This window comes from Rattus norvegicus, chromosome 7 (genome assembly GCF_021556685.1).
Source record: "Rattus norvegicus strain SHRSP/BbbUtx chromosome 7, alternate assembly SHRSP_T2T, whole genome shotgun sequence".
NCBI classification, from domain to species: Eukaryota; Metazoa; Chordata; class Mammalia; order Rodentia; family Muridae; genus Rattus; species Rattus norvegicus.
Genome location: NC_141540.1, coordinates 95790497 through 95801598, shown reverse-complemented (window position 1 = coordinate 95801598; position 11102 = coordinate 95790497). Strand labels below are relative to the sequence as shown.

At 39.5% G+C, this 11102-nt stretch overlaps 1 pseudogene; it reads left to right on the top strand.

Moving 5' to 3' along the window:
* Window positions 1–429: 429 nt before the first annotated feature.
* Window positions 430–1276, top strand: Gapdh-ps95 (Glyceraldehyde-3-phosphate dehydrogenase, pseudogene 95; annotated as a pseudogene).
* Window positions 1277–11102: the final 9826 nt, after the last annotated feature.

Genomic DNA, 11102 nt, shown 5'->3' with positions numbered 1-11102 from the left:
TCAGTGGTCTAGTCCATTATCAAGGCAAGAGTATGGCAGTCATGGTGCTGGAGGAGCTGAGAGTTCTATTTCTTCATCGAAGGGAAGCCAGGAGCAGACTGTTATCAGGTAACTAGCAGGGGGATCTCAAAGCCTAGAATGACACACTTCTTCCAACAGCAGCACACCTAATCCTACAAGGCTATACCTCCTAATAGTGCTACTCCCTGGGCTAAGCATATTCAAACCACCATACCCTTTAGTACCAATACTGAGTAAACAAAGTCAAGAGGACCTCTGAAGCTTAATGGCCACTTAGTATAGCCAAATCAATAAGCTCCAGGTTCACTAAAAGACCCTATATCAAGAAATAAGTTGAAAGTTCTCTGTTTCTCCTGGTTCTATACATAGCTGCATCTTCTCTTGCAGTGCCAGCCTTGGCCCCTAGACATGATGGTGAAGGTCAGAGTGAATATATTTCGCTATGTTGGGAGGCTGGCTACCAGGGCTGCCAGCTCATCTGGTAAAGTGGAGATTGTTACCATCAATGGCCCCTTCACAGACCTCAACTACATGGTCTACATGTTCCAGTATGGCTGTACCCATGACAAGTTCAAGAGCACAGCCAAGACAGAGAATGGGAAGCTTGTTATCAATGGGAAGCCCATCACCATCTTTAACTGTTTAGCTCCTTTGTCCAAGGTCATCCATGACATTGTGGAAGGACTCATGTCCATAGTCTATGCTACTTAGAAGACTATGGATGGCCCCTCTGGAAAGCTGTGGCACGATTGCCATGGGGTAGCCCAGAATAACATCCCTGCATCTACTGGTGCTGCCAAGGCTGTGGTCAAGGCTATCCCAGAGTTGAATGGGAAGCTCACTGATGTGGCCTTCTCTGTTTCTTTCCCCATTGTATCTGTTTTGAATCTGACATTCCACCTGGAGAAAGCTGCCAAGTATGATGGCATTAAGAAGATGACCCCAGTGAAGTAGGCATGGGCAGGCCCACTAAAGTGTATCCTGGGCTACACTGATAACCAGGTTGTCTCCTGTGACTTTAACAGTGACTCCTACTCCTCCACCTTTGATGTTGTGGCTGGCAGTCCCCTCAATGACAACTTCATAAAGCTCATTTCTTGGTATGCCAATGATACTATAACAATAGTATCTATACATCATATAGACATACATATCTATATAAGTATGTATATACATCTCTGTATATAGATACTATACTCAATGACACTATAGCGACATGATGGTCCTTATGACCTACATGGCCTCTGAGGAGTAAGAAGTCCTGGACCACCCACCCTAGCAGGAACATAAGAGCAAGGGAGAGGTCCTGGGCTGCTGAGGCGTCCCTCTCCCAACTCAGCCCCCAACATGAAGCATCTTCCTCAGTTTCCATAATAATAGGAGGGGCCTCTAGAGCCCTACTCCCTTGAATGCCATCAATAAAGTTTGCTGGACCCACAAAAAAACAAAAACAAAAACAAAAAGAAATTAGTTGGAAAGTTGCTGAATCACTGGTACCAACCTCAGGCTTCCACTTGCATCTTCCTACTCCCTCCCTCATATGCCAGACATTTGAAAAGTGCTGATAAAATTAGAGGTCCCTCATCTGCTTGCACTCTCCTGGATAGTGAAGTGTCCTCTGAGCATTCCCAAACTTTGCTGTCTCTAATTGTCTCCAGTGAGTAGGATTGGCGCTGTGAGTGCGGAGCACATGGAACTGATTATGGTTGTGGCATCTAGAAAAATCCTACATCTGACATTTGTCTTCTAGAAAACCATCAACCTGTTCACTGGCCCTGCAGACTGCCCAGATTTTGAGTCTCTTCTGAAGGGCTGAGAAATTCCATTTTCCCCACTGGACAGGAGGGGCTGGCTGAGGTCATTATGACGATGCATAAAGAGCATGCTGAACTGTATCTCCCAAAGGAGCTTGAAATATTGGTTTTTATGCATGCCATGTTAAAGATTGAACCATTGTTGCTCTGCATTGTATATTGCTCCTTTAAACAAAATAGCTCTACCACCAACACAGCTGACACATCCTAATTAATCTTTGTGGAGAGGACCTGACAGGTTTCAATGAGCTCATCCAAATGGCACCAGTTCTCCTCTGATATTGAGGGTAAATTGGAACAAGGCATGATTTATAGGAAATAAAAGTATCACTCCCATTTCTTCATTGTTCTTGCATAGGTCAATCATCCGCAAAATGGGTTATGACTTGTAGATTTGGTAGAAGTGCGCTGTAGAAATTAGATGTTGCCAGCATACGATGATGGATTGATGTACAGTGAATGGTGATCATCTTTTCTAAGTTCTGTAATGGGCACTGAAGAGCTTTCTAGAAAAGGGCAAGTGCCACAAAACCCAAAAGGATGCCTTTCTATTCCGTTGGGAAAGTAAGATAATTCCAAGTTTAAGTAATTTGTGGGAAACATGACTGATGGTTCAAATGAACTTATAAATGAGTTCTTTCAAGTTTACAGATTGTATGAATCATACAGTCTTCAAATGAAGAAATGGCAAATGTTCAATAAATATGTCAAAAAATGTTCAACATATTTAGCTATCAGGGAAATGCAAATCAAAACTACACTGTGATTTTTCTTACCCTAGCCAGACTATGTACCACCAAGGGAAATGAGTGAGAGATATTGACAAGGATGAGGAGAAAGAGACTCCTTATAAACAGCTGATGAGCCTTCAGGTTATCACCTGTGGAAATCACTATGAAAGTTCATCAAAAATTAAAAACAAAAATTCTTAACATCCAGCTGCAGCATATCTGGGTATGCATTCAAAAGAATTAAAGTCACCTTACTATAGAGATAACAGTATATTCATGTTTATTGTATCACTATTCATATTACCCAAATTAATGATCAATCTAGATGCCCCCAGGAGGTGAATGAAGAAAATATGATATTATGCATATATATATGTACACACTCAATAGAGTTTTATGTAGTGATTAAGAAAAATGAAGGCTTAGCAAAAGAACAGAGACACATAGTTGTAGCCTTCATGGGAGACTGAAGCAGGAGGATAACAAGTTTGAGGTTAGCCAGTGCTACAACCGAAGTAGTTTCTAAAAACAAACGGAACAAACACAAATGCAAGGAAAATAGAATTGTCTTTTTCAAACATTTGGTGGACATGGCTATTATCACATTTAATGAAAGAAGCAAGGCTCACGAGAAAGGATATGACACATTCTTTTCCGCAAGTGGAGTCCAGCAGAGATGAAAAGACATGAAAGCAAAACAGAGTTATTAGGAATGTGGAAAAGGAAAATGGGGGAAAAGTGTAAGAAAAAGTAGTGGGTAAGTGTGAATATATAAATTTTGTACATTTGTGGAGATGACATAATAAATCCATAACTTTTATAAAATTAAAAAATTAAGAAGGTATAAAATAATAATTGGCTATTAATTTTGTACTAACTTGGAGGTACCTACCGTTTTAAGTATCTTACTTTATATAAAAGTTCAGCACTTTTGTTAAAGAAATTGTGTCCAATAATATAATGCAAAAATTTATTATGGGCAGGTTGACAAGAGGTTGAATAAAAGTAATAAATAATAACTGTAGCCTTCTTATGTAAACATTGTAGATTAATTTTAGAAATGCCACCAAGGCTCTACTAGATGGAGTAATTATTCTTAGTATATTGGATAGGAATCATAATGAATAACTTGCATCATCACAGTTGCTAGGTTACAACGACCCATTTCCAAAGCTGACCTGACTAACTCGACGAATCTGTCTGTGAGTCTTTGTATCTATGATGCACCTTCATAGCTACTATGGGCACCCTGACAAAGCAAGTGGCCCTATAAAAACAACAAGTCACATTTGTTGATGAGTGAGATGGCATGACTTTTGCCAGCTTCCAGTTTTGGAGGTGCTGTAGGTACAGTTTTAACGAATAGTGTCACTGCTCATTTCATGACTGCCATTTATTCTGTGTTTGAGAGACCAGAATACACCTCAAAGCAATTGTGGTTATGTTTTAGTTGAGAAATTAAGCGTTACGCCACAGGAGAGTAATCCAGAAATGTGCATAGCTGATAGAGACAGGGTGCAGGGTGGGGAGGACACTTCCGGCTCTTGGGAGCTGGCAGTCTATCTGGTTTGGGTCTAGAGCCAGGTACTCTGGGTGTGAATCTTTAATAGTATTATCTATAAGTGGGACAATAGTATTATCTTGGTGGGCGTAGTGAAGTAAAATGAGGATCCACGGTATTTACAAGCCTATTTCAGTTAGCTGTCTCATAAGTCAACACAGTTGGGACCACAGAAGTTGCTGAATTGAACATCTTTATGGACACAACAGCTCTAACAACAGGCAACCTTGTAATGTTTGGTCTTCTGACTCTAAGTACATTGTTTCCTAATTGGTTCTTTGGTCATGGGTTTGCCTCTGTTGGGCTGTATTGAGGTCAGTGAGATCTTGCTAGAGGATGTTTTGAGGTTGGTCTTAATGATTAACATAAAGCAAAGGAAGGAGGACACTAGGTAGAAAACTTAGATGATGTGACCACAGTAAGACAGGAACCCTCTTAGTTCGGTGAGGCTTCTGCACAGACCATTGAACATGGCTTTGGAATAATACCTTTCCTTTCATGAGTGAAGAGAATCATCTGAAGATCCTCTTTCTGGGCACTTCTGGAACCTCTGAGGCATGTAATAGGTAGGAGAGGAGTGTAGTCTTTTCAAGTAGATGACCTTGTGTCACATCGTTCTCATGGGAAACTTCGTGTCAGAGAGGCTGGCTCACACATGACCAGTGACTACCCTGTCTCAGAATGACCTTCTAGGCTCACCTGTAAGAAGTCTACAACCACGATCATGGTCAAATGGTGTTTAGGAGAGAGGAAAAACTGAAATGACAAGGGAATTTGGTCTTGTGAATCAAGCATAAAGGAAAGAGTCATATAATTTCATAGACTTTGTGAGGATAATATTGACTTCTCCTCCCACTCCAGCAGTTATTGGTTCCAGAGTTTTCACCAAAGTCAACACTTTTCCTTGCCAAAAGGATATGCACAGCCTCCATGACCTCTGGTTGTTGAAACTCCTTAGGTGGGGATCAAAATCTAGAGTACAAATCTTTCAAACTCAGTAGCAGTTGACTAACCTGTTTGCATTCTCAAATTTTGCTTCTGCTAACTGAAGTACGTGCAGTCCAAGATGTAGGAAATTAGCCAGAAGGATCAAATGCACATTTTTAAAAATTTTTACATTAGCACACACATTAGTGGATTTCATCATGGCATTTTCACACATATGTCCTTGTATAGTTACGCTTTCACACACTATTCCCTGCCCTCACTCTTTCCCCTTCTCCACTGGCTTCTTACATGCCAGTTGCTTCCCTCCGGCTAGTTCCTTTTCTCCTTTCAGGTTATTAAATGTATACATTTTAAGATTCAGATTGTGGAGGATTCATTCAAATCTTGTCTTTACTATATAATAGATTTAAAATCTTGGGCTGGAGAGATGGCTCAGCAGTTAAGAGCACCCAACTGCTCTTCCAGAGGTTATGAGTTCAATTCTCAGCAACCACATGGTGGCTCACAACCATCTGTAAAGAGATCCGATGCCCTCTTCTGGTGTGTCTGAAGACAGCTACATTGTACGTATATATAATAAATAAATAAATCTTTAAAAAAAATCTTGTACAAACTATATTTTCAAAACTTGGATTTTTTTCTTAACTGCAATTTTGTGAGAACGTAGTATCAGCCTGCTAGAAAAAAACTTGAAAAACTAAAGTAAATGAGCGATGTATGTAAAGTATAGTGCTTGGTAACATAATCTTGCTATAATTAGCGTCTTTCCTCTCATCCATCTTCTTTCCCTACCTCTTCTTCTGTGTATTTTTCCATTTTATTTACTAATTTCACATAGTTTGAAATAAACTTTGAGTGTTTTGCTTTATTTTTCAGAGAGAGAGAGAGAGAGAGAGAGAGAGAGAGAGACAGAGGACTTACAAATGATGAGGACTTCTGTGTCCATTGATAGAAATTTAAAATTTCATTTTGATATATGATGACAGTTCATCTTAAAATCAGTGATGTCTACAGTGTGATGTTTTGGAAACTGTTGTTAATGTGATCATGCTGACTCGACATTATGAGGTACAGAAAGAGATGTGCAAGGCTTCAGTCTGAACGTGGTGTATTTCTTTAAAGCATCAATATCATTTGGATATTTTGGTAGAAAGTTCGCATGCTTGAGCCAAGAAAAGATTGTTTTAATATTTAAACAAATGTAAGTATGCTAAGTAGAAATCACAATTTGCTGGAGTTTTAAAAAGAAAATATAAGATGCCTCACAAACTGTAATCTGAATTCTACAGTCTTTTAATGTGAGATTTTCAGAAGGCAAAGGCTCAGTATATGCTCCTGTATGATGTATTATTCTGGAAAAGGTTGAGAGGTATCATGTAAAACAGTGGAGAGAAAAACAGCGCTTGCAATCATGGATTGTAGTCTAGTGAAAGGCAAACATGAAAAAATAACAGATGGGAAGCTATAATTATTATTATTATGAGAAATGGTTGAACATAAGGAAGAGACTAAAGCTAGTAAGATGTCAAAGTGGTAAGAGCACTTGTGGAGACTGATGACCTGATTTTCATGATGCCTGAGTCCATATAGTGGAAAAAGAATCAGCTTTTGTGAGTTATTTGACCTCTATTTAGTATGTTGTTGTGTGTTTAAATAAAAAATTTTAAAGGTTTATTTTTTTTTTTTGGTTGTTGTTGTTGTTTAAAAGAGGCAGTGGTTAGTTTGGCTGGGTGCAAAAGTGTGTTGGTCAAAAAATTATCTTATGTAAGCTGAACATATCTTCATGAAACAACATTAAATCTGAGAGATTTTTGAGATTACATCCTCTTTCCTGTCTCTATGTTATACAAATGAAGATCTTCACTCTTGAACTTCCAGAGGAACTAGAATCACCTCCTACAAGGCCCTTCTATGCCAATACCCTTCAAGGCCCTAGCAGAAGGCTTTGTTTCATTAGGATAAATCTGGGTCAGTCTGGAGCACAATGACCCATATTTAATCTAAGTTAAGAACTTTTGAAATGTTACAAGCAAAACCTGCTTCTTAGATTTTGCTAATAAAATATAAGTCCAAGTAACATCTTCTTCCTGGATTATGCAGTATTTATTTTTAAACTCCTTCCAGTGGAAACAAAACGCTGTCTCTGGTCTGAAGCCCTGCAGTTAGAATGGAACTGCACATTGCATGTAGCTTTTTTGGACTGACATATCTAAGGAGAAAACATCCTTTAGGAAGAGTGCTCCAACAGTGCCCTTTACACCTCCTGATTATCCATTAAACAACTGGCTTAATGTAACAGTAATTTACAGTCCCCAGCTGGAAGGCTGCAGAGAATTATTCATTATCCATAGTTCAGCAGATGCCAGCAGTGTTATTGAAGTGGTAATTGAATTTTGTGAACCCTCTGTGGTCCAGCCAGCATAGCATTGCCTGCAAGAACCACGGGATGTGCCGAAGATGAATATATGTCTAACAATAAAGGATCTTCACCTGAAGCTCAATAGCACCCAGCCAAAAAGAACATATTGATGTGATGACTTGACTTCTGATATTGAGCATTTTGGAATGGAGGTCCATTCAGAAGCATAACAATGTGTACCTACAAGAAGGATAGTCAGAGCTAAATCTAATACTTCCCAGAAATCTTTATCAAAAACTTCATTGAAAATTTCATCAAGTAGAGCTTTGCATAAGACAAATTATCCCCTTGTCTAGTCAAGAGTATCCTTGCCTCACTCTTTAATTGAATCCTTGTGTAGGAAAAGAAAATTCCTGAAATAAATTCTGATGATAGTTTTCAATGAAATGTGCCTTATCACAACTCCAGCAACTGGGTGCTTTCAAAGTTTCACACTCCCAGAATGACCTCACACTGTCACTACTTTGCAATGCTGTTTCTAAAAGAGAACATTTATGGTTTGGGAAAATAGCTCAGAAAATGAGAACTGTTGGAATTGTTTTGGTTGCTGAAAATACACTTGGCCTCAGTGGCTCTGGCACTCTTGAAAGGAAACAGCTTTGGCTCTGAGCTCAGGCAGACCCCGAGTTTGAATTCTCCCCTTCTCATGCACTCTGTCCTTAATAGGTCATTCAGCATTTTGAGTCTCTTTCTCTTTCCTTGCAAAGCTGAACTCCACAGGATCTGGGGGACACATCACAGTGGGTAAAATGTTTGTGTCATAAGCATGAAGACCTGAGTTTGGATTCCTCAGGACCCATGCAAAATGCTGAGCATGGCAGTGTACCCTATATTCCTAGTGCTGGAGGGTGGGAGATGGGAAGATTCTTGGATTTGATGGGCATCCAGTTTAGTCAAATCAATGAGCTCCAAATTAAAGTTAAAGACCATCTCCCCATGGAGAGCAATTGAAAAAGGCACAGTATATTGCTCTGGCCAACACATTTTCAGAAACACGTGAACATCTATTAAACATACACACACGCACACACACACATATATATATATACACACACCCTACACACATACTCACATACACACATATCACACACACATACACACACACACATTCTAGAGAGAGAGAAACAGAGACAGAGAGCAACACACAGAAAGAGACAGAGAGACAGAGACACACAGAAGAGACAGAAAGACAGAGACACAGAGAGAGAGCTCAATAATCTACACATACATTAACTATATAGAATAAAGAACTGTGTCTATTACAACAGCTGTCATTTACAAGCCATGTGACAGGCACAATCAACTGCTTTGAGCACATACTGTCTTAATTCTATAGTTAGTATGTAAAGTGACTGACTTGTCCTACTTTGCCTGAGACTGGTCTGAGTTTACAATGGCAAGTCTTGATTCTTCAAGGCCATCTCAGTTGAGGAAAATTGAGCTGTGCTTCGCTCATCAATATGTAGACTTTACAGGTCTGGAAACTGAGACTCAGGCACAAACTGCCTAATATGCCAGAGCTGGGAGAAAGTCAGTCTGGTTTTCAAAGCCAGGCTTGAGTGAGTCCCAAGGCAGTGCCGTCTGTGGTCCTAAACGGGCTCAGTCAGTGTTAGTTCCCTTACTATGTTACAAGAACATTTTGAACTTTACAAAAATTCATACGTCAGACCACATTTTTCTAACCTTTAATTATAATTTCAGGAATGCAAGTGTGAGGGACTGTTTGTATGTGTTGGAGAGTGAGAAGTAGTGATAAGAATGAGAGTCTAAAGGACTGGCATTTATTTCAAAGAACTCATGTGTTTTGTCAATCCAGAAAGCATTCTTTATTTGCTTATTCATTCAGCAGGTCTACAAGGAGGTACATTGTACATAAGATACTTGGGGAGATGTAATGACAGCTAATGCACTCAATGTGTCTGTAATAGGAGTATAAAGAATCAGTTAGAAAATATTGCTAGAATTTTGATAACAGTGACAAGTCCTCAAGCTAATTCCCTGAAAAGACATTGTCCAGCTGACCTTCATCAGGTGCTTGAACTATATGAAGTCTTCTTCATGCTTCTAGCTCTCTATCTCTCCAACTCTCTTTGTCTCTCTTCTTTGTTTTTGTATCTTTCTCATCTCTCTGGTTGTGTGTGTTTGTGTGTGTGTGTGTGTGTTTGTGTGTGTGTGTGTGTGTTTGTGTGTGTTTGTGTGTATGTCCATGGCTTTCCCACCTTCCTCCCCTTTTTTCTCCATTTGTATTAGATGCTATTTTTGACCTGTGAGTTCATTCTCTTTTCCTTCGTTATTTAGAAGAAATGTCAGCTCTTTAGGAACAACTGTAGTCACTAGAAAAATGTGCCAGATAGTTTTATGTCAACTTGACACAAGCTAAAGTCATCTGTGAGGAGGTACCCTCCATTGGAAAAATGCCTCCATGAGATTGGGCTGTATGCAAGGCTGTAGGACATTTCTTAATTAGTGACTGATAGGGGATGGTACCACTTCTGGGCTGGTGGTCTTGAGTTCTATTAGTAAGCAGGATGACCAAGCTATGTTGAGCATGCCGGTGAGTAGCACCCCTCCATGGCCTTTACATCAGCACTTGCCTCCAGGATCCTGTCCTGACTTCTTCCAATGGTGAACTATGATGTCAAAGTGTAATCCAAATAAATCGTTTCCTCCTCAACTTGTTTTTTGGTCATGGTGTTTCACTATAGCAATAGAAATCCTTACCTCAAACTACGTTAGCAACTGGTTTGATTATAGGGTATATGTATTCACTGCTAGCTATTTATCTTCTATATTCATTGCTTCTTGCTTTAGCCATTTCAAACAGTGTAAATTTCAGAAAGAAGGGTAACCTGTTTAATTTATTCCTGTTTTGGTTTCAGCTATGTTCCCAGAATTTAAAACAATGCTAGGCACATAGAAGCAAACTAAACATTTACTAGATGAAGAAGATGAATTAATTAGCAACTTTTTTGATTCTCAAATGTGCAGCTAATTCTGCATGAAGCAGTTGTCACAGGATGGCTTGAAGGGACATCTTGATCTAGCCTTATGGCTTTTCTCTAGTTCCAGCAATAATGTATTCCTACTTTAAAAAGTGTCATAAAAATATAAGCAGCATTAACACTAACCTATTTTATACTAAAAAATATTATACTGTACATTTTTTCCTACATCTCTTTTGATTGATGCTCGTAGAAGTTTTAAGACCAAGTCTTGCTGTATCAGTGGCTGACCTTGAACTTGTGATCCTCCCGACTCAGCCTCAACTGGAATTATAGGGGTGCACAACCACACCAGGTTATGAGATCTCTTCAAACAGAAACAGATTCCTGATTTTATTGTTCTATACTTTGTGTATTCGTGTGTGTAGGTGTGCATGTGTGGAGGACAGAAGTCCAATGTTGGGTATCTTCCTCTCTTCCTTTCCAGGTTATGCTTTAAGACAGGGTCCGTCACTAAACCTGGCTCTTGATATTTTAGCTTGACTGGTTAGCCAGTGAATCATGGGCTCCTTTCCATCCTTCTTGAACAGTGCTGGGAGCACAGGAGTGAACTGCCATCCCCAGCTTTTACAGGAGTGCTGGGGAATCCAACCTCAGATGCCCGCA